Source organism: Aulonocara stuartgranti (assembly GCF_965226115.1).
Source record: "Aulonocara stuartgranti genome assembly, chromosome: 16".
Classification (NCBI taxonomy): Eukaryota; Metazoa; Chordata; class Actinopteri; order Cichliformes; family Cichlidae; genus Aulonocara; species Aulonocara stuartgranti.
The window spans coordinates 28,795,794-28,819,412 of record NC_138952.1 but is presented as its reverse complement, the minus strand read 5'-3'; the positions used below and the strand labels follow the sequence as shown (position 1 = coordinate 28,819,412).

Sequence of the window (23,619 nt, the reverse complement as noted above, 5' to 3'; positions counted from 1 at the left end):
AGATTCTGAGTTCATCCAATTCTCAACAGAAGGCAGCAGCAGGGAGAGTTTCATGGTTTGATCCAGTAGTTGAAGTTGTGTCATGACTGCTTTCATGCAGATTTCAGGATGTCGGTGATGATTACGACAGTTAGGACATCTGAGGAAGCAGAGAAATTATTTCAGAGAGGTGAGTGACCAAGGGGCATCGCCTAGAATCAGTATTGTGTCTAGAATGAATGAATGTTTACAATGTTTTGATAGTATCGTCACTAAATGACCCTGTGATTGGTCAGATCTGTTTATCTGCATAATTTTTTTTTAAAACAAGATTAAATCTGAAAAATAAATGTTGCAAAGTCATCCTGTGAAATTACGCAGTGTGAACGGCTGCATTAAGAACAGGTGAGTCGAGAAATATTTTTAATGCACAAAATGCATTCACACCAATTTTACGCGTCTGGGCCCTGTTTCAGAAAGCCGGTTTAGTGCAAACTCTGAGTAACTATACCCTGAGTTAACGAAAACTCTGGGTTTTCGGTTTCACAAAGCGAGTTTAGATTAATTCTGAGTGAGTTACTATGACGACACACTCCGTGAAGCTAACCTGCCCCCTAGCAGGTTTACTTCAACTAACCCTGACGTTCTCCGCCTCTTTGTCGGAAACCTGACTGTAGGAAGTGTCAGACATGGCGTGTCCCTTCCTTGAAGAGCCAGTAGATGTTGAAGCCCAAATTCTCCGCAGAGCTCTCCGGAGAGTGATTAGAGCGCGTTCGGACATTTTATCATTTCCTGATGATTTCCTGTGTGAACGTTACCGTTTTTCAGCACAATCTACAATTTATTTGAATAACATCCTCAGGCCTAATATTGCTCATGTGACACATCGCGGACATCCTCTCAGTTCTGTACATATTATTTGTATTGCACTTCGGTTTTTTTGCAAACGGGAGCTTTCTGTATAATATTGGTGACGCTGAGCACGTTTCCAAGGCTACCGTCTGTCGGGCAGTCAGGAATGTTACAGTTGCACTGAAACGTCTCCTGTACTCGTTTGTGGTGTTCCCCGGTCATAGACCCACAAGATTCATCAAAGAGGGATGCCACAAAATTGCAGGTATCAGGATGAACGAAACTTAATTCATGATGTGGTGATACTTGAACTACTACTTAAATTTTACATTTATTCTCACGGTTCCCAGGCGTGATTGGCTGTACAGATGGCACTCACATTCCAATCATTGCTCCTTCAGTAAATGAAGGAGACTATGTGAACAGGAAGTCTTTCCACAGCATTAATGTACAGGTACATAGTTCCCTGTAGCATTTCAAACTAACAAATTATTTCATCATAGTAATGGATGCTAATTTGTGTTCTCTGCACTGTGAAGATCATATGTGATGCTGCCAACATTATCACAAATGTGGAAGCCAAGTGGCCAGGCTCTGTGAGTGGTGGTGGTGGAGGACCCCCACCTGTTTTTCGGGCATCCGCTTTTTTTCTAGTGGCCATAACGGGTCACATTTGAGCATACAGAGTAAGCAAATATGTACTTGTAATGTGCTCAGATAATTTCAATAAGTGCTTACAGAAAGAAAATTAATGTAGCCTCTAACTGCAATTGATTTACATCGGACAAACAGACCGAGCACTATGGCTCATAATACAATTACACCTCACCTGTTTGGACTATATTTTTATATTTCATTTTTACTTGCTGCCAGGAACATTTGGGGCCTGTTGGGTTGCACCTGCGCTCACATCACATCACAAAATAAAATGTATAAAATAAAAAATAAAATAAAATATAATAAAATAACGTGTTAAATGGGTGGAAATCCCTAGATCAATGTTTAAATTAACACTCACGCATTGACTCTGTCGGCTATGTTTTGCCATGCATGCTCCCTTTCTTTTGCAGCTGAGGCTGTGTTACTTTTTTTCTGCAAAATTTGCATGTTATCGGCATATACTGCCATCAGAATTTCGGCCTCAAGCGCTGTAAAATACATTGACCGCGCCTTCTTTCCCTCCGTCTCCATGGTGATTCGCTTAATCTGTGCTCCACTAATCAGGGCTTTATGTATCCTCGTGCGCGCGCTTAATTTGGGGTTAAAGCAACTCCGCGTTGATTGAACTAATTGTTATCAGCCTTTCTGAAACCGAATATTCCGAGTTGGACAGTTCGGGGTTACTCAACCCTGAGTATCGTTTTTCATTCTGAGTTTTCTAAACCGGCTTCCTGAAATAGGGCCCTGGTATGTAAAGGCCTTAACTTCACACTGAACCGTGTTCACAAGTCCTCTAAGTTGTGTTTGCATGGTAGGGATACAAATGTGAAAATGCTGCTGTATAAAAAAAGCAAAATAAAGGCAATTTATTGGAACAGTCTAGTTAAAACCTCAAAAAAGAAAATCAAGACAATGTTTGTACATATTCTTGTTGTTTGTATATATAGCTTGTATTCGTTTATGTCCTTTAGCTTTTTAAGTTTTTTGGTTAATAGAGTCACCAGATGAAATTGTGTTGTATCTTTCTACAATGACAAATGAAGCATCTTAAATATAAACCTTAAATGTGAGGAAACCACCAGTTCTGGATGGAGGGATTGCCTGAAGCCTCCCCAAGCTAATACCTACAACTGGCTGTCAGTTACTGAGAGCCCCTGCTTGCATTTGCTGCTCCGTAAGGCGATAACAACAAAGTGATCAGATATATAAGATCATGTATAAAAATTTCCCTCATTAAAAAGATGATCAGGTTCAATATTTTCATTTCGTTTGGATTACTGGGTTCCTTTTTCTACTTTGAAAAGCTCTGTGATAATAACATGATGTTATGCAAGTAGGTCATATTTATGCAAAAATATAGAAAACTCCAGCTGGCTGACTTTTTTCTGCAGCTATACCATAAGCTGCTAGAATCAGCAACATATTCATCTGCAGGTGACTCTGAGAGGATTGTTAATCATGGAAGCAGCAGGAGTCATGGAGACAACTACCTGTATTATCAAACTCTAAATCGTCAAACAAGGAGACAAAAAACAAGAAAAAGTGGGAAAAATCATTAATAAACAAACCTGAGATGGTGCAGCAGGTGAGAATCAAGGATTATGGGTTCCAGCAGCTCAAACTTTGTGTGACTCAGTGTATGATAAAAAAAAGGGAAGCTGAGAACAAAGCAAGGCAAACATCATGATATCATGCAAAATGTGGTGGTGGTATTCTTTTTTTGTGTGTTCATCACTGGCTGAAAAATATTCATCACGCTCTGTTAAATCCATAGACAGCATCATTATTCCCACTAGTATAAACAAAACTCCAAGATGTGAAAGCTCTCAAAATGAAAGTGCTGATTGCACTGGAAGTTACTAATTTAAACCTTTTCACATTACGTCTTTCACACGCTCTCCTTTCACTAAGGTTCAAGAGTATAATAGAATACAAGGAGAGTGTATGTATTATAGAAAATATACAGTAGCTTGGCTTTTACCATTTTATGTCTCAGTTAGAAAATGAAGGACTTCTTGAATTAATAGTACCTCTGCAGAACTTTCAGAGAGAGGTTCATAGTGTTTCCTCACCGTGAAAAACAGATATTGGAAAATGGGTCAAATGGTATTTAGGACCATCCCATACTTGGGTCACTACAGCATTAGAATCAGACTGAGTGTGGAAATAGACCATAACATTGAAGAAAAAGCCAGAACAAACAAAATTGTGCCTTGAGTCATCGTTGAAAGTGAAAGGTTGCCACTGGCAATCAAAAACAGCCAGAGCTGGTCAGGCTAATCACTGCTGTGCTGCTCCTTTACAATATGAATCCCACAGTACATCCAGATGAGGCTGTCAGGCTTTTGTCACTTCTTCATTGTGTTTTCCTTTCATTTTCCTCAGTGATGGGTGTTGATGGTGTTTTCATTTCTGTGACCCGGCGTTTTCGCTTGTCAGCTCAACTTTTTATCTATTTTCTTTTCTTTCGCGTGAAGCTGCTGGAAAATCTCTTTGTGCCCAAAGCACAATATGTATTTCCTTGCTCTCGACCTCAGCAGCTGTGACAGTGCACCATCGATTGACACTCGTGGGATGTGTTGTAGCTGAATGCTAATGAATTCCAGTATGCAAATTTCTTTAAAGCAAAGCAGTGCTGCTGCAATAAAACACCCTTGATTTTGGGAAAGTGCTGGCTGAACATCTCGCACAGCTTTTTCAAAGTTGACTTTAACAAACTGCAGTGGTGCAAATCTCAGTTAATTCTGTAATACTGAACTTGTTCCACGGTAGCTGTTTGACTGTAGATAAGTTGTCTTAAACCAAGGATCAAATCCCCATACATTTGTTCAGACTAATCAGCTGTTAGAAGTTAAAATATTTTTATATAGGGATATTTACATTATTTATATCAAGCATAAATCAAAGAAGGATAGTGTGAACTGCTGTATTCACTTTACCCTGCAGCAGACTGGCAAACTGTCTAAAGTGTGCAGTGTTTCTTGCCCTGTGACTGCTGGGAAAGGCTCCAGCCCTGCTGCAACCCTCATTGTGAGCAGAAGATGGATGGTGGGTGGATTCTGATGACAGCTAGGTGTTTTATTGGGTGTATCAAAACCTACATTCTGCCTGGTTCTGGATAGTATTTGATGTGCTCCTTCTGCTCCCTCAGGGGCTGAAGAGCTGTACATTCAGCAAATATAGAGACACAAAATACAGAAAAAAGCAAGTTATCAAAGTCCTTCATGTCTTGTAACTTGTTAGCTATCTTGGTAACAGCTCTGGGCAGTTATGGTTGCAGTTCATAAAAAAATAAATGTTGATAGACACCATAAATTTCATTTCCGGAACATAAAAAAAGTTTTAAAAGTGAAAAATATGTGTTCATCACAGCAAATCAGATAAAATTTTGTGACTATTTCATAACTTTCATTAGACCGATGCACAAGGGGATCTTGATATTTTTATCAGGTTTCATACTTGTGGTATCAGTGTCATGTCAGTAAAGCAAAAGGTGGTCAAACCACCTATAATGATATTTTGAAATGTATACGTATTTTTTCAGTCATGTTATTAAACTGATATTCTTCCTCCACACCCCCAACTGATCATGGCAGAGTGCTGCCCCTCCTGAGCCTGGATCTGTCAAAGGTTTCTTCCTGCTCAAACGAAGGTTTTCCTTCCCACTGTTGCCAAGTCCTTACTCATAGGGGGTTTTCTAATTGTAGGCTTTTCTCTGTATTATTGTAGGGTTATAATATAAAGCTCCCTGAGGCACCTGTTGTTTTTATTTGGTGCTACATAAATAAAATTGAATGGAACATTATCATTTGTAATTAATTAATTAATTATTTTAAGTTTTTAATTTGAAATGAATGTAAAAGAGAAGTCTGTTCATAAGTGGTCTCAGGCTTTTGTACTCCACTGTATGTTAAAGAGATTTATCCTTCACACATATTGAACACTGTCCTTCGTAAAATGGTTGAACTACTTCCCTCGTTTTTACTGCCTTTTGATATCTGAGGAACTGAATTGTGTTGCAGGAGCTGACATTAATGCATCACACCAGCTGTCTGTGTTTCAGCATGCAGACAGGAGGTCAGTGTGAATATGAAGTCAGGAGAGACTGAAGAGGTCAGCGGGAGGGTTCTCTCTGACTTACAGCTTGAGATAAAACCAGTTCCTGAATACTAAACACAAGGTCTCATGAGAAAGTGGCATGATTTAATAGATGAAGGACAAACTGAGAACAATTGTGTTTGAGGTGACTGAACAAATCTAGAAAGGCAGCAAGACACACCCATACTTTCCTGGTAATTGAAGAAAATCACAAGAAACTGAGGCAGCACTACATCTCCATCACATATTAAGCTTTCAAACTTTCTGCTTCACTTTATCAAATAAGAGCACCTACACACTGATCACCAAAGCTGTGACAGAACTTAGTAGGCATAAGCTTAAGAAATGAATCAGGACTGAATGGATTCATGATCTCTAAGTCATTGAGAGAAAGGTTTTCCTTTTTAGCATGCACTATATTTCCTCAACTCCTGTCCCAAAACTATTTTGGAAGTTCTCATTCCCCGTTCTCAGATTTGACTCCATTGGTGATAAGGTACAGATTTTAGGAGTTCAAATATTTTATTTTTTTTAACTTACTTTTGAAGAGTGAAATGGTTAATCATGGCTGCACAGGAACAAGCTCTGAGCACAAGATGCATAGAGTTCGGGGTCTACCACACCAGGTGTAAAGATGCCCCTGAGACAGTCCAGCACATAACAGCAGTGGCAGTGCAGGGCATACATGGAACGCCATAAATAAGTGGTCACCATTCTATACAGAAACATCTGTGCCGAGTATGGCCTGGAAATCCTGAGGTCAAAATGGGACCCTAGGATGGTCAAGAATGACTGAGCTAAGATCCTGTGGGACTTCCAGATACAGAAAGACAAAATGGTGAAGGCTAACCAGCCAAACATAGTGGTGGTAGACAAGCAGAGCCGGGCACCCGTAATGATAGACGTAGCAATACAGAATGACACAACATGAGGAGGAAAGAACATGAGAAGCTAGAGAAGTACCAATGGAGGGTGGAGGCAACAGTAACGCATTTCTTGAGCAGTCAGCTGAATGAGAAGAACAAAACCTGGGTAATGACCACCTTGCTGTTTTATTTGCACTGTATATGTTGCCACCGGTGTCGATTTTCTCGCGGTACAACCTTTCATTTCACTGTTTTGCAGATGACTTGCAGATCTTTAATAGCAGGGACCGACTCACTTCAGCTGTTATTACGCTACCTTGTTGACGTTAAATAGTGGATGTCTTTATATATTTTTTAAATTAAATGAAAACAAAACAGAAGTTGTCATTTTTGGGAACTTCGTTAATAAACACACTGACACCTCCGGGCCCCTTATCTCCCGATTGTAAGTCAAATGTTAAATCCTCAGTGTGTACCTTGATGGTTCCTTCAAACTGTGTAGGCAGGTGAACGTATTAGTCAAATCCAGCTTTTTTCATTTAAGATAGCTTGCCAAGGTTAAGCCATACCATCCAGCTAATGTCTTTGAACGTGTTATTCATCTGTTCATTACTCGCAGACTCGACTACTGCAATTCTCTGTACTTTGGTTTGGACCAGGCCTCTCTTCATCATCTCCAGTTGGTCCAAAATGCAGCTGCTCGTTTACTAACCGGCACTAAACGGAAGTCAGAGCTATGTCAAAACTATCCTTAACTATTCCACGGACTAAACTTAAGTCTCGTGGTGACAAAGCCTTCTCTATGGCAGGTCCAGACTCTGGAACAGTCTTCCTCTTAATATTAGATCTGCACAAACAATTGAACATTTTAAATTGTTACTGAAGACACATTTTTGCGGTTTGGCTTTTAACACACTTTGACCCAAACATTTTGGTTTTAACTGCTTTAGTTGTTGTTGACTCATTTTATTGACTTATTTGTTTTTCTATATTTCGGAAGGTCTGGATGGGCCTGGGCCCCCTTTCCCTGGCGGGTCGCGGAGTATGGGGGTGCCTACTGGGGTCAGCGGGGGAGCTGGCCCCAGGGAGGGGTCACTTGCCCCCTCCCTTCCTTCCCTCCCCATCTCCAGCTGCCTCCCTCTTCCCGCTCCACCACAACCACCCACACATGCAGGGCCTTGGAGTAAAGGTGTGTCACCAGGGTGCAGGGGAGGCTACCCCCCCCCCCCTCTGTCCCCTTCTGGCTGCCTGTGTCTCAATTTTATCTCACAACTTAGACATTCACATTACTCACACTCTCATTACACATTCATATAGGATCTTGGGGGTGGGCACGCTACACGGAATCCAAAAGACCATCAGGGTGTACAACCTCACCCCTGGCGTCGTTGCCCACCTCTCAATTTTAAATACACGTAGACATTGAGGGCTAACAGGAGGGGCTATGCGCTTACCTGCTGCTCTCTGGCAGGTAGCTCCATGCCCTCCTGGGTTTTAAATGCACCTTAGAACACACATGCATCAACACTACAATGAGCGGGTGGAGGGAGGTTTGGAGTCTTCTCTCATCCCCGTTCACTGCGGCCTGCTGGAGTGGGGGGGCTAGGAGGAGGAGTTGGCCGTCCGACTGGGGTCTGGAATGTGGGGCCTCCCTGCTGCTGCGTACAGCGTCTCTTTATGTCTGTCTCCACGTTGGTTGAGTGTGGAGTAAGTGCATATGAGAGCATGAGGGTGGGAATGGATGTTTGTATCTGTGCGTGCCTGTATTTCTGTGTCTATATGTCAGGTTGGGTGTCAGACGCCACCTCTCTGGGGACATCTTAGGCCCTCCAAGGTTTGGAGGCCTATCTCCCCCCACCAACACTTCCCCTGCCGGTGGCGGACTCCCTCAGAGATCGGTGCGTTGGTGGTTCTTTGTGTCCGGGGATGGGCGTCCAGGTACACACCGGCTCACTCCTTGGTGGCAGCTTATCGGGGCCTGGAGCCTGGGGCTCGCTCGGGCCACTTCGGAGGTGGGGTGCCCTCGGCCTCTCGGCCTGGGGCTCGGTCACTCAGGCACAGCTGGCTGCCGGCGGAGCTCACGGGCGCGTCACTGCAACCCCCCCTGGCTTCTGCTCCGCGGCTGCTGAGTGAGCCCTCATCTGGGACTCTCCTCAGCTCTTTCTGGGACAGTGGCGCGGCTGCCCCTCTGTTGGTCTTCCTTGGTCTCTTGTGTTCTGGGGGCCTCTGGATGTCTGGAGTTTTGATCTCCTCCATACCTGCTTCATGCCCTGGAGGACGGGGCTGTGGCCCCCCCACACCCTCTAGCAGATCATTACATGAAGGAACCTTTTAAAAACAAACGCGTCCATGCTCACAGGTGTACACACGGGTGATCACACACACAAACTACACCCTTTTTGGCTCCTACCTCAAAGCACACTGTGTGCTGTCGATCTTACGTGCTGCACAATAATGTTTAATATTTAGTATTTACTGTTACATTCCCATAGATCATCGTGATGTTGTTTATTCTATTACTCTCGTTTTTTTCTGCTTGTTTTCTTTTTTCTTTCTCAGCAGGTGATCCAGGTGATTGATATATGCATTTTTTTCCTCTGCTTATTCTGTTGGTTTTTGTCTTTTGCCCTTCTCCCCCGTCCCTCTTCTCAGCTGTTTCTCTTTCCCTCTTTCTTTCTCCCCTTCTTTCCCCCAGTCAAGTCTGTCCCGTATTCAGTAAGTGAAAATAAAATAAACAATAAAAGGTGAATCAAATGGACCATTATGGCAAGGCTGGGATGGTCAATTTGGTAAAGTAAATCCGTTGGGCATCTTTCTTTGCCTTTAGACAATAATTCTGATGGCAAAAGAGCCAAACGGGACAGGAAAAAAAATTGTTTGTAGCTGGATAAAAACTGTCATTTATTAAAATGTGTTGAAATAGTAAAAACGTTGAAATTCATATTAAAATGTACAATAATAATGGCTAAAGCATTTGGAAAAAAAATGGAATTTGCATTATATATGGTTCATTTTTACAAGTGACCTGTTTTACTGAGAGCTGATTGTAAGAGGAAGTGAATGTGGTTGTGTTGTAGCAGGATTGAGAGAAGTTGCGACAGAAAATACAAGAAGTTTGTGCGAGTGTGCATGTATGAACTGGACTATCTGCCTGAGAGAGGCTGGGGACATTTCTGCTCCAAATCCACGGTGCAGCTGCTCCTTTTTGTTTTAGCATCAACAGTCTGCTCCGTCATGCAGATGTTTTGCATTCCTTCACACTTAACTGTTTCTGTATAGAAAACATGCCCTCCACCCTCTGAAAACACGGGACTACAGAGCCTATAGAAGCAGTATAACAACAACATTTAAATGAGTCTTGTTTTTGACATTGAAAAGACATCCACAACGACCACATTTGGATTATAAATAGCTCGTACATGGAGGTCCTACAGACATCAACACTGGACATTCAGTAGAAGTAGAAAAAAAGAAGCACCATGGCGTTACAAAACAACCCTTTCAGTGGACCAAAACTGTCCCGAAATTACTAAATTGATTAAAATGTCACTCATACTGAGGCATTTCCAAGCCAGACAAGTAGGGCTGCTCGATTATGGCAAAAATGATAATCACGATTATTTTCACTGAAATTGAGATCTCGATTATTTGACGATATTTATTTAACCCTTTAAGACCTACCATAGAACCAAGTCCGCCAGAGCTTATATTATTTTTTTTACATGTTGTAGTGCCATTTTTGGGAGCATTTCAAGTTGCTATACATCAATACAACTGTTATAGCCCATATTTTAATAATATGTATGCATTAAGTCCATAGTAATTACATTAATTGCAAAAAAGTGCAATAAACTACAAAAAAATTGAAAATCCTTTTGCTTTTTTTTTACATATATTTCTACTTGGGGAAATTTAAGAGGCTTATCCCTCAAAACTTTAAATACAAAAAAGTTGCAAAAAATAGTTTACAACAACAGGAAATTTATTTTGAGTGTCTTCACAGTTTTATTTTGGAGATACAGCAATTTTTATATACTGCAGGAAAAACAAATCCTATGATGCAAATTTGCAAAGAAAACAGCATGTGCATCAAAATAAACTATTTCCAGCAGTGCAATTCGAGTTCTAAGCATCCCAGAAACTATTCAGAAAAGTCAAACATGACTTATAAAAACACCAGTATAGGCTTTTAAGGCCTACAAGTAAAAAACTACATTTTCCGTGAAAATGATGTCACTTCCGGTTTCGGACAGAAAATGGCGGACATGCGATAGTTCGAGTTGACATCTTTTTCAATGTGGGAAGTGTTATGAACAGATGATCGGATCGGCAAAGCGTGTTTCTGGAATATTATGTTTTTGTTGCTGCAAGCGCTTTTTATGCAATTTTTGCAAAGCTTTATGTGGAAGGAAACCGTGACCGAGGACAAGCTGATAGCATAAGATGTAAGTACAACTCCTCCGGTTTCATATGCAAAACAAATTATTGCGCTAGCTTACACGGTTCCGGTTCTACAGGGATTTAAAGGGTTAACAATAAAAATGTATTGAATAATGACTTTAAAAAATAATATAAAATAGTGTCCAAATACTGATAACAGTGCAAATGTTTTCAATATAAAAAATAAATAAAAAATGTAAACATCTATGTTTAGTGAACTTTGCAGTGTTGCTCTGTGGTGCAGCTATGACACCATAGCAAAGTTTACACACTATGTCTACTTGATCCACGTCTGACTCCGCAAACCCATAATGTTTCCACACCACTGAAATTTTTTTTACCTCTCTTTTCAACCAACGGCAGTCACTCTCCTCTCCAAATAACTTCTGCTTAGCTTTCCGAGCTTCCCTCGGGTCCTCTTAATTGTTGTGAGGTGTGTTCAAATGCAGAGAGGTGCGCTCGATTTGTCACACGGAGCAGCGTGAGAGTAAAGCACGAGGGAGGGGCTAATAATCGGCTCAGTCATTTTTAATAATCGTTGAAAGCCCAGATCGTAATCGTGATTAAAATTCGATTAATTGAGCAGCCCTACAGACAAGAGATTTAAACTCCTGTGTGCGCTTCCACTTGGTTAAATATATCACACACACAAAAACCCCTCCTAGGATGCATGCAGGACATAGCTTCGACAGATGCTTAACCTACCTCAAGAGACTCCTTACAATGTGTATGACTGTGTGTCTACACTGAAGCCCTTCTGAAAGACTGAACTCATCTTATCTTTAAAGCTGACCACAGGAAGCTCATTTTTGTTCTTCAAGACTTATTTTATCAATCACTACCCGCATCAACTTACTTACTGCTCAGCTCTCTCTTTACCATAACATCACTGTAGAGCAGGGGTGTCAAACTCATTTTACATTCCAGACCAGTGAAACTCCTGTCAGTGTAAAGAAGTTACATATTTAACTGTTTTTGTACAGCATAATGAAAAACTGTTGTGACAAAGAAATCCGTCAGTACAACTCTTTGGACTAAATTATAAGTATAATATATATATATATATATATATATATATATATATATATATATATATATATATATATACACATTTATAATAATTATATTAGGACTGCAGTAGAAAAAAAATGAAATTTCTATAGTAGAAAGTAAAAATCAGAAACTTTTCTGTCATTTGCTTAGTTATTTTGTGTAGTATGAACGACCATAAAGGAGGTTTTTATTAGTATGTAAAGCTGTAAAACGAATGAAATTTTTTTCCAAATTTTGTACTTGCGCTTGTTTGTGGTGAGCAGCAGATCAAACAAGTTAATAATAATAATAATTGTTATTATTATATCAGTGTTATTTCAGTATTTAGTGTTTTCATAAAAGCCTTATTTTTGTGCACTTACTAGGGAGAACATACATCAGGTTTAAGGCCTGGACAAGTTAGAAACCTTTTGTCCTCCACAATGGAAAATGGCTGAAAATAAAAACAGATATCACTTTAGCCAGCTCCTAATTTTATAATTTGGTATCCAGTCTGTTTTTGCATGTGATTGGCTGCATAGTGTGCCCATCAAAATAAAGTCCCACCCCTGCCTGCATGGATTCTCGGAAGGACTGAAGATTTGACTCCAACATACCAATGGGCCATTAATTATTGATGTATGAAATTATCTCATAGTCTGGATATAATTGTATCATGGGCAGTGGGCCATAAGTTTGACACCCCTGCCGTAGAGATTGTAAAAATTCATCCGTCAATCTCCTGCTCCAGTCTGCCCCAAGTACAGTTCAAAAGATTTCTGTCAAAACACCATAAAGTATCCAGCAGCCTCACCTGGAGCATGATTCCTAGGCCGTTGCACTGCATAGTTTCACAAAATAAATTTAAAAAGAAAATCTGATTTAGTTTTTTCTCTTTCCTTCTGTTAATCATGAGTATTCAGGAAACACAGCTTTATGATAAAGACAGCATGTTTACAGTTTTCAAAACAAGAGCAGTGACAAATGATCTGTCCCTATACTGATGAACTAGCTCCTTGAATATGTGTTTTTTCAACATAATTTCCAGTGGATGTGTTTGGAAGCTACATACAGCAGACATACAGTGATTAGTCCTGTGTCAAACACTTGCAATTTAGTATTTTGTCCCTTCTTTTGCTCTGTATTTGAAGTTCAAGCTTCTCGTGTTCAAAGTTCACTGTGCACTCTCTCGGTGTTAATGTAATTGCACAAATAACAGCTCTGATCACTGTAATCAGTAAACAGTGATCTGTCAGTGCAGTCACAACAAAGACGTGGTAGCAACTCTACAATGAGAGCTGCGAGCTTCTGTGATTAACGTTTTCCACCCACAATGACCTTAATGTACACGTTCAACAGCAGAGTGGAACTTTATGGTAGCACGCACTGAAACCTGAGGCAAAAACAATAAATCTGTGAAATTAAGTGAAAATATTTCAAATTAGGATCAAGAGAGTAACTCAATGAATGGCCTTGCAGTCTATATAGACCAGAGCCGACATGCATGTGTGGTTTCATCTTGTCGCACTAAAGAGTTCCCCTCTAAGACAACATGCACAAAATTTTAAATGATCCTAAACTCAGCAATACTCTGTGACTGTTAATCAGGTGTGTGAGAGAAAGGAAGTTGATTCACCGGCTAATTCACACACTAATCATCGGATGAACTGGACTTCTTTTCCCTTTTGCTTCCACACCTTTGTTCTAGTCTCTGAGACGTTCTGACAGCACATAATCTGCTCCTTTGATTACATTATACTGCCTTGATAAAAGGCCGAGTCATTTGTCTGTCAAGGAGCTGTCTCATCTAATCACATCAGTTTCCTCTGGCTTTGTTGAGTGTAGACAAACGAGCCAAAAGACAATTTCAAAGTCGCTTAAGTCTAAAGATGCTCAAAAACATCTTTATTACTCTGGTGTTCAAAAGAACCGGGGACTCGATGACTCAGAAGTGACCACAGCAATGCTCGTTATTCTGAGTGCAACCAAAGCATACGTGGGCTACTAAATGCCCATTATCAAACCAATCTTTCAATAAGCCTGAACATAGAAAATGTTGCCTTTTTACCTCCCCCCTCCCTCCAGCACTACAAAAAAAAAATTGTCTAAACACAGCCAAAGTCCTACCTTTGTTAAAAAAAATCTTCAAATTTGCCATTAAAATTCTGTGACTTTTATTTGAGGTTGACAGAAACAGTACTCGCTCTCTTTCTAGCAACAATACCTGCAGCATGCAGGGACATGTCTACATTCATTTAAAGCCTTCAGTTATTAATTAATGTATATGCTTAGATTATCATTACAGAGTTTAAATATATTGATGCATTTTATTCTCTTGTCAAAGATAAGCTCTAGGTCCATATAATAGCTTAAAGCTGACTTTTTCTTTTTGGGCTGGTCAAAATATGCAAAGTGCCCCACAACCACCATTTCCATTGTTTGATTGTTGGAGTTTTTTCTGTATTATTTTAACATCGTCGACTTACAATATAAAGTGCCGTGAGGTAACTCGTGTAGTGATTTGGCGGCATATGAATTTTATTGAAGTTTCCAACTACAGTAAAATTTTAAGTTCATATTCTATCCATGCAACTTCTTGTGCTTATCCAGTCCAGTCCAAAAAGTATGATACCGACTGGAGAGATGCCAGTCTATCACAGAAAAACACACAACCATTCATGCTCACATTCACACCTACTGCCAATTTAGAATCGGCGATTTACCCTATGCACGTTTTTGGACTGAGGAATCTGAGTTCATGTCCATGCTGACACAAGAAGAAGCAAACTCCACACAGCTGGACCGTGGACTTGAATCCAGGAGCATCTTGCAGTGAAACAGTCCAAACTACTGCAGTACTGTAAGGCCCCATGTTTAGATATTGTTTAAAATCAGTCAGTAAGTGAAGCACACTGAAAAATTCTAGTAGTTTTAAGAAAACAAAAACAGGTTTACTAAAAATTTGTCATGTTCTTGTTACTTAAAGAAATATAACGTTAAACATACATCTGAAATGTATCTATCACGGTATACACATGATTATGTCATTTTTGATGTGCTGCTCAAAAACCTGCAGTTATATATGGACAGGTCTTTTGTGTGGGCTATAATCAAGGATTTTTTTAAAATATATTTTTGTTCTTTCTATGTGTGTCTGACGACTAACAACTGCATTTCCACTTAGCAACACGATGGGCTTTACAATCACCCATGGTAACGGCATCGACATGAGATGTGTGCGCACAGCCCTCATCCCTGCGTCCATGAGTCACACAGCTGCAGTGGCCATGTAACTTCTGTTCTCTTTCTAAAAAAACGGATTCACATACATTTACAGTATATAGACTTGTGTAATATGTGTAAGTTGGAGAGTGAGAAAAGAAAGAGCGTGAGATTAACATTTGTACCTGTAAACCAAAAATGTCGATAGTGATTGATATCAGGTAACCTGAAAGAAAAAGTCAGACAGTTATCGCAAGCTGACGATGGCCTCTGACAAAGGCCTGTGGTCCTTCTTGTTTGTTTGCATGTGTGCCTTTTTTGTTTCGTTGTTGACATCTGTGGCAACCTCATAGCACAGAAACTGTCCTTCTAAGAGTCTTTAATGGCTTGCTTTTAAGTTTTGTTGCCAGTAATTCTGCTGTCCTCGTGGTCTTGGACCTGACTGCAACATTTGACAATATAGATCAGAGCTTGTCTCTGTCACAGCTTGAATTGAATGTAGATATTAAAGGTACAGCTTTTAAATAGTTCCAGTTGTATTTGTCAGATGGGAATTTCTCTGTCCATTTAGGGTAGTATTTGTCATCTGTTTCTTGTGGGGTACCTCATGGTTCTCTTTTGGGTCCTGTTCCTTGTTCTTTTTGTAGAATTCCATTAGGGTCCATTTCTTATTTTTGTTGTTTTTTTGGATGACCTACAGATATATTTGCCCTGACAAAGCAGCATCCATGTTTCTATTCAGGTACTGGTGACTTGTCTTAGAGACATACTTAGAGATGTCATGATTGTAGATATAAACGACTTCAGTCTGAACAAAAGTAAGACAGAAATTATTGGGCAACCCAGCCTGTTAGCAGTGTTGGGGAGTAACGGAATACATGTACCTCCGTTACGTATTTAAAATATAAAATATGAGTAACTGTATTCCGTTACAGTTACCGTTTAAAAAGGTGGTATTCAGAATACAGTTACTTTGTTGAAATAAATGGATTACACGGCGGTACTTTCCTCTTTCATTTTGTCGCGGGTCAGGACTGTTTGGGTTTTGTTTGACAGCTACGTTCTGTTGTTCCAGGCGGCAGCGTTACGGTTGCCATGGTTACAGGGCGACGCTCTCTCTCTCTCTCTCTCTGCGACTGTGTGTTTCCTGGGCGAGAGAGCGCCTTTTCGTTGTTGTTGTTGTTGTGCTAAGCTAACAGGCAGAATGCTACAAGCATAGCTCTAAAGAATGTAGCATCATGGGCAGTGTAGTCCGTGTTGCAGGGAGAATGGACTGCCATACACGTTATAGGTCTGTGAGCGCAAGGAGGGAGAAAAAGGGGAGTGGAAAGGTACGAGTTGTCATCGAGGAAAAACGGGAGCTGGAAGCATGTAAATATAATAATAACCACTGCAGTCAAGAAGAGTGCCTGACGAGCCCAGTTGTAAGTAAGCTGTTAAGACTCGACTGTACACCGTGTTCGTGTTTTCCTCCGAAAACAATAAGTTCCGTTGGAGCAGTCTTTCAACGCCTCTCTCTGTCTCTCGCAAGAAAAGTTGACATAGACAACAAAGTAAAGCTAGTTTTCGGCTACGAGCCCAACACGGAACCTGACGTATTAGCCAGAGGTCCCTTTACTACAGTTCGGAGTCGCGGACCTTCAGTAATAGTAATAAATCACACAGCAATAGTACATTCACGTTGTTGTAAAAAGCATGATAATATATTAAGTAATCCAAAGTATTCAGAATACGTTACTGTCATTGAGTAACGTAACGGAATACGTTACAGAATACATTTTGGGGCATGTATTCTGTAATCTGTAATGGAATACATTTTAAAAGTAACCTTCCCAACACTGCCTGTTAGATTGGCATGACAGAGTCATTGGTCTCTTACTATCATCCAGTTACAAGGAACCTTGGTGTGACTCTTGAAAAACAGATTAGCTCTGTATATGTTGGCTCTGATCAGTCATTACTTTTTTGACTGCAAACTGTTCAAAGTGCAGCAGCTCGCCTTTTGACAGGAAAGAAACAGCATGGTCTCATTGCACCCATATTGACCTCCTTATACTGGCTTCCAGTCCACTTCAGGATCCAGTTTAAAATTGTGTTACTTGTTCTTAAATGTCTCAGTGGTGTGCTTGCTCTCAGGTTAAATTGAGCAGACTTCTCTGTCTTTAACATGCAGTCTTATTTATTTTATTTGCATTGTATGTAATATTATTTGGTGTCTGTTATGTACAACCTGAACAGCACTTTGGTCAGCACCTGACATTGTTTAGAATTGTGCTGTAGAAATAAAAATTTGACTTGACTTAACCTCTGCTTTACGTCAACGATTAGTTAAGATTCCACTAGAAGGGATGAAATATTAGCAGATTTCAAATAGCAGGGCTACTGCCACATATTTTTGTGAAGAGTTTAAATTGAAACATTCTTGATGATTTCTTTTCCTTTTTTTTGCATCATTTTATGCAAACATTAAATATGACTTCTTTGAAGAGCTTCTTTTGTGAAACTGGTTTGAAGACATTTTGCTCTAAACGTTTAGGCCCCTTGGGGAGTTGCTAGGTAGGCCCATTCAATACTTCCCTCGTGTTGGAAATTATCTCCGTTTATGAATGGGCTCTGACAACACACCTTGCCATGCTTTATTACTGTCAACACACAGTTAATTAGCTAGTGACTAGCTTGCGAGCAAACAAGATAAAGCATGTAAATAAACCAACGGGACCCCCACCGCGATTTATTTAATCCTCATCGACCACCTTCCTGTGTGTGTCTGAGTTTATCTGCATTTGTGTGTTTCTGTTGCTGCAGGGAACTTTGTCAGCATCTTAATTGTCTTTTCTGTCGAACTGTTCAGAGCAAAAGAGTAAAGAATTAAACAGACATTTAATTAGCTGGGACAGACTCTGTTTTGCACATGAAAAGCTTTTGCAATGAGCACATGGTGAGATCAGACAGAGTGGACATGTACACAGTTAAACACTACCACATGAAAACAGAGGTAAATCAAAAAAGGGATAATTACCATTCAAACATCCTGTTTCATTAAACTGATAATAACAGAAAATAAATTTCAAACTCTCAATGGTTAACTCATGGTACATGGCTACATTGAAAAGCAGTGTTTCATGAGGCTGAACTTGATTAAATCTTTCAGAAGTGATCTCATTTCCACACACGTGGATGACGGCTTGTGAAACCTCAGGACACAGATCCCTGAGTGTCCAGGTTTCATCCTTTTCATTTTCTTACTCTAACAAAGAATGGCATTTAAAGTCCATCCATCCAACTAGGCCAAACTCAGGGTGACATCAGGATAAGCCCCCTGCCCCCACTGCGCAGGACACTGAAGCCAGATGGGATATAATCCCTCTAGTATGTTCTGGTTATGCCTCAGGGTCTCTGCCCACATTGATGTGACCAGCAAACAGGCCCCAACATGCTGATAATAGCATTATAATAGCATTACTCCAAGTTTCATCTAACATCACACTTAGATTAGTAAAACACATCCACATCTATAGAAAAGCCTCTGTCTAGTTTGCTTAGCATTTGGCAATTTTGCTACAAAATTATGCAACCAAATTATGACCAAATGCACTGCTGCCATTAAGAAATGTGTTTGTATGCTGGATATATTTAATGCTTGCAGATATTAGCTAAATACTTGTAAATTGCTTCAGTGTGGTCAGATGTTCTGAAGTTGGATGCAGACATTAATCTGTGTCAACGGAGTACAAATTTTTCAAACCTTGTGAAGCTAATTATTAAGTTACCAAATCCAGACTATGGTCTTCCTTCTAATCATGTTCTTCCTGTTAATCATCTGCCTTTTTGGTTTGTTCCCTACTTTACTTTGATAGTTGTTTTCCTTATGTGATTTGTTTTCTTGTTTTTAATTCCTGTCTCCCTTCATTTTTCTCTGATTGTCCTCACCCATGTATGATTACTTTCACGTTTCCATTTCTTATCCCCAATCAGCCACCCGTATATATATTATGAACACTTGTGTTGTGCTGCTCTGTTGTCCAGAAGATACCGTAGCTCCTCATGTTTGTGTTTAATTGTGAACATAAGCCACAATGAAAGTTTTCTTTATGTCAAGATCACCCACATTCCACATATTTACCTCAACAGACTAAACAGTAGAGTTTTGTGTTGGACACACTCTTAGGAGACCATTCCTGATGTTGTTGTGGTGCTGGTTATTTTAAACGGTTTCAGTGTTTGAATTGTGAGGCTTTGTGCTCTAAAGCAAAGCTGATCCCAGTCAATATAGCAGTAATTTTCTCAAGGCCTATATTCAGGTGTTACAAAAATGTGGGGGGTTTTCAATAGGCAGTGAATCTTAGAAAATAAGAATCAATACTACTGTTATCTGAATGGATTTTTCCATCCACAGTTTAGACCAGCTAACACATCCATAAGCTCCAAGATGCAACATTGTCTAATGCAACATCATGAAAGCAGTAACAGTTTCCAGTGGATGTGAGCATGAATACTTCTAAAGAAATTATATGAGCAGTGAATGCTTTTATTTAATACACATTACATCAGCTGAAGACTCAGCCCTCATGCACCATATGACATAATACTTAACTTCTTAATGAAAAACTGTTAACAATGAACAGTGAGGCTTTAGCTTCAGTACCAATAACAGCGGAAAAGATGTTTTTAAGTCAATGAAGGAAATTATGTCTGTGTTGGAGACTGAGCTTTTTCACAATACAATGTAAAGCAGTAAGTGAGTGCAAAAATACATATAGAATTGGTAAAAGTATATTTGTATAAAAATATAGTTTCAATATATACGTTCAAAATACAATTTGAAGTTATTTAAAGGAAGAGTAAGGTGAAGGGATAAAGAGGGCAGCTTTGGCAGATGCAACACTGTTGTTTTCATATTTCAGTAGAATCTGTCATGGTCCTGGGTCAAGCGACCCAGCATTTGAGTTTCATGTATCTTTTGTATTCATTTGCACCTAGCTTAGTTCACCTAGTTAATTTCTAGATTGCAGTTTAGTTTTGTTCCTTAGTTGTTTATGTCATCTCCCCCTGTACTAAGTCTCCCTGGTTCATGTGTCATGTCTGCGTGGTTATGTTTAGTTCTTGTCATGTCTAATCTCCATGTTTCCCGTTTTACTTTGAAAGTCTGTATTCATTGTCAGCGTATTCAGTTTCACTTCTCCTGTCCTGTCGTTAGGTTCATGTGTGTCAGCTGTGCTCCCATGTGTGGCCACTTCCCCTGATCATCCCTCATGTGTATTTAGTCTCTGTGTTTCATGCAGTCTGTGTCGCGTCATCTGTGTTCCCACCCTCCATGTTGTCACAGCCAGTCTTAGTATTCATAGTTATGGTTTCCTGTGTCTTCATAGTTTTTCCTAGTTTTACTTTCCCAGTTTAGTCATAGTTTAGTTTGTCACTGCGTTTCTGCCTTGTCTGCACTCCTTGTCACCAGCCACAATAAAGGCTCGCTTTCAGTTAAGTTTACTCCAGTCTACTCTCGTGTGTTCACACCTGGGTCCACCACACACACCACCGCACGGTCTGCCTCCGCAGATCGTGACAGAATCAACAACAAGACAGAAATTTAGGTCAACATATGCATATATGTGTCTGAGTTATAGATTGTGTCACTTACCTGTTATAGAGCACATGTACGCTATAACAGGTATGTGACATAACAGCACTGAGATGGCTACACGTGTGAGAAGGCAGCTGATGAGTTTCATCTTCAGTGGACTTGGAAAGAAACGTGAGTTTTCCTCCCCTGAGAAACGAACGTGCTCAGTCCAAATTACAACATTCTGCCTCAGTGTGTCATCATAAGCCCTAATTACTCAACATTAATTATATGCTGCTCTCAGGACTCAGGAGAAAAGTGTTTAGAAGTGAACGTCCACAACTATCGACTAGCTTAAATAAGAGTGTTTGATTCTCTCTTGATTATTTTGCAATAAGTTGCAATAATGTAAGGTTTGGTTCACGACTTTAAAAGACGTGCCTTTTTTTGAATATCTGTTGTTATAGAGATTATCATTGAAATTAAAAGGTAGTATAGACACTGGAATCAGTTCACAAGACACTTTCACTTATGCTGCAATATTGACAAAATTAGCATTTTTTTGAGGTAATTAATGTTGTCACCTCACAGGAAGAATGTGACATTGCTAATCACTGTGGCTGGCCAGTGAATCCACCGGCCAGCCGGGACCTTTCTTTGCGGAGTTTGCGTGTTCTCTCTGTGCCTGCATCGCCTCTACCTGGGTACTCAGAGTTTCTCCCAAAGACCTGTTTCTTAGGCCCGATTGATTCCAAATTGGCTCTCGTGTGATTGGGAATAGTTGTCTGTCTCTCTGTGTCAGTCCTGCAGTGCAACCCCAATTTGCACATCTCATAAACTCATAATTTATTCACAATAGAACTAGATATGGACCGATCCGATATTACATATCGGTATCGGTCCGATACTGACCTAAATTACTGGATCGGATATCGGAGAAAAATAAAAAATGTAATCCGATCCATTAAATATCACAAAAGCACCTCACAAAACTTGCAACACGCCGTAACTCACCTCAGAACGTTAGCACGTCGGAGCAGTATGCATCACGTGATAGAGCGGCTGTGGCATGCGGGACCTGTCGGTGGTCTGGATAGCATTTGGAGCTTCGCTAGCAACCCGGCATTTCATCTCCGACAAAGTTATCCCCGAGAGAAGTAAAGCAAGTGTGTAAGTCCATCTCTGAATGTTTGTAAAGCATTCCTGCATTAAGCTTAACAAGCGACTGCCTCTTCTTGCTGCTACTTCAATCATGAAACTGATCAATGATCAGCTGATCGGCTTTTCTGTTGCGAGTCCGTCTCTCTTGTTTGTTTTTGGCCCACTTTGCACCAGAAAGAGGAAACCAGTGGATCAACAACAGCAGCACGTTTAAGCTTGATAAGCTGTTGTTAGAATGTATTTAATATTACTTTCTACTCGAGGATCTTTTTCTACGTAGCTGACGGCTGGTAACTGTGCAGGGGCGCATCTAGCAAAGTTTAGCCAGGGGGGCCGATAGGGCATGAACAGGGAGAAGGGGGCACAAAGACATACTTTTCTTTCTTATTCTCATTTAAAATGTCTAGCTTTTAATAAATAATTATCTGACACCCAAAGTTTTAATTTGATGTAAAATGAATAGAAGTCAATTACTGTATATAGTAACTATTAAGTCTAATATACCCTAGTAAGCTATAGTACTTTTTCCTTTGGGAAGGTACCATCTGTGCAGTCTGCAGTTCTGTTGAAGAAAGATGTTGAATCTATTTAATATTTCTTGAAAAATAATTGAGTTCAGTGCATTTTTTTTCACACTGCATCAAATTAAGGTTGATTACGTCGATTAAGCATCATGAGGTGGAGCGTGAGGGGTGGTTCCCTATTTTTTATTTATTTATTTTTATTGTTGCTGGGAGTTGGAACCCTATTAGTTAGGTTGCTTAATATTTACGCTAAGTACTCTTTAAAATACCAGAATAGGGAGGATGGTGTAGGTTTAAGTTTATTAGATTGATCAGTATTGCTGAACTATGAAATTTTTTTTTTTTTTGCATACAGGTATAACAGAATAGCTTTAGTGTAGTTGTTGTTTTAAACTTGAGTATGAACTTATATAAAATGCAGCAAGATATTTAAAAAAACTGTTTTGTTGATTAAAAAACACTATATCGGATTCATATCGGCAAATATCCAAATTTATGATATCGGTATCGGTATCGGACATAAAAAAGTGGTATCGTGCCATCTCTAAATAGAACATAGCTAATGTATGAAATGTTTAGGATGTGAAAATTTGTCATTTTAACAATACTGCTCAGTAGTCCTGGTTTTTCTTTGGCATTTATTTCATTTTATAATGTCAATTGTTTTCAGTTGGTAAAAAGTCTGCACTGCAATCAGGGCTGGCTCTTCTATTATGAAGCCACACTGTTGTAATAGATGCAGTATGCAGTTTAGCATTGTCTTGCTGAAATATGCAAGGGCTTCCCTGACAAAGGTGTCATCTAGATTTGAGCACATGTTGCTCTAAAACCTGTATATACAGTACCTTTCAGCACTGATGGTGACTTTTCAGAAGCGCAAGCTGCCAATTCCATAGTCACTGGTGTACCCACATACAATAAGAGATGCAGGTTTTGAACTGAGCGTTGACAACAAGCTTGATGGCCTTTTTCGTTTAGAGAATGCGGTGTCCATTTTTTCCCTAAAAACATTTTAAAATTTAAATTCATCTGACCACAGAACAGTTTTCCACTTTGCCTCAGTTCACTTTAAATGAGCTGTGGCAATTAAAAGATGACAGCTTATTCTGTATCATGTTTACATGTGGTGTTTTCTTCATTTGATAGAGGTTTAACCTGCATTTGTGGCTAGCATAGCACTATGCTCATAGTGATTTCTGGTATTCCTGAGCCCATGCATTGATTTCAA

General features: G+C 39.8%; 1 protein-coding gene and 1 long non-coding RNA gene across 3 annotated transcripts in view; both read right to left on the bottom strand.

The window, feature by feature from the left end:
* The window catches only part of htr2aa (5-hydroxytryptamine (serotonin) receptor 2A-a), a 112,737-nt gene that overhangs the window by 68,145 nt on the left and 20,973 nt on the right, over window positions 1-23,619 (bottom strand). The window lies entirely within an intron of this gene.
* LOC309691046 lies at window positions 125-22,913 on the bottom strand. The gene is made up of 3 exons (XR_014271863.1): window positions 21,721-22,913; window positions 3,060-3,149; window positions 125-139 (listed from the first exon to the last, which is right to left on the bottom strand). It is a non-coding gene; the product is annotated as an uncharacterized lncRNA (long non-coding RNA).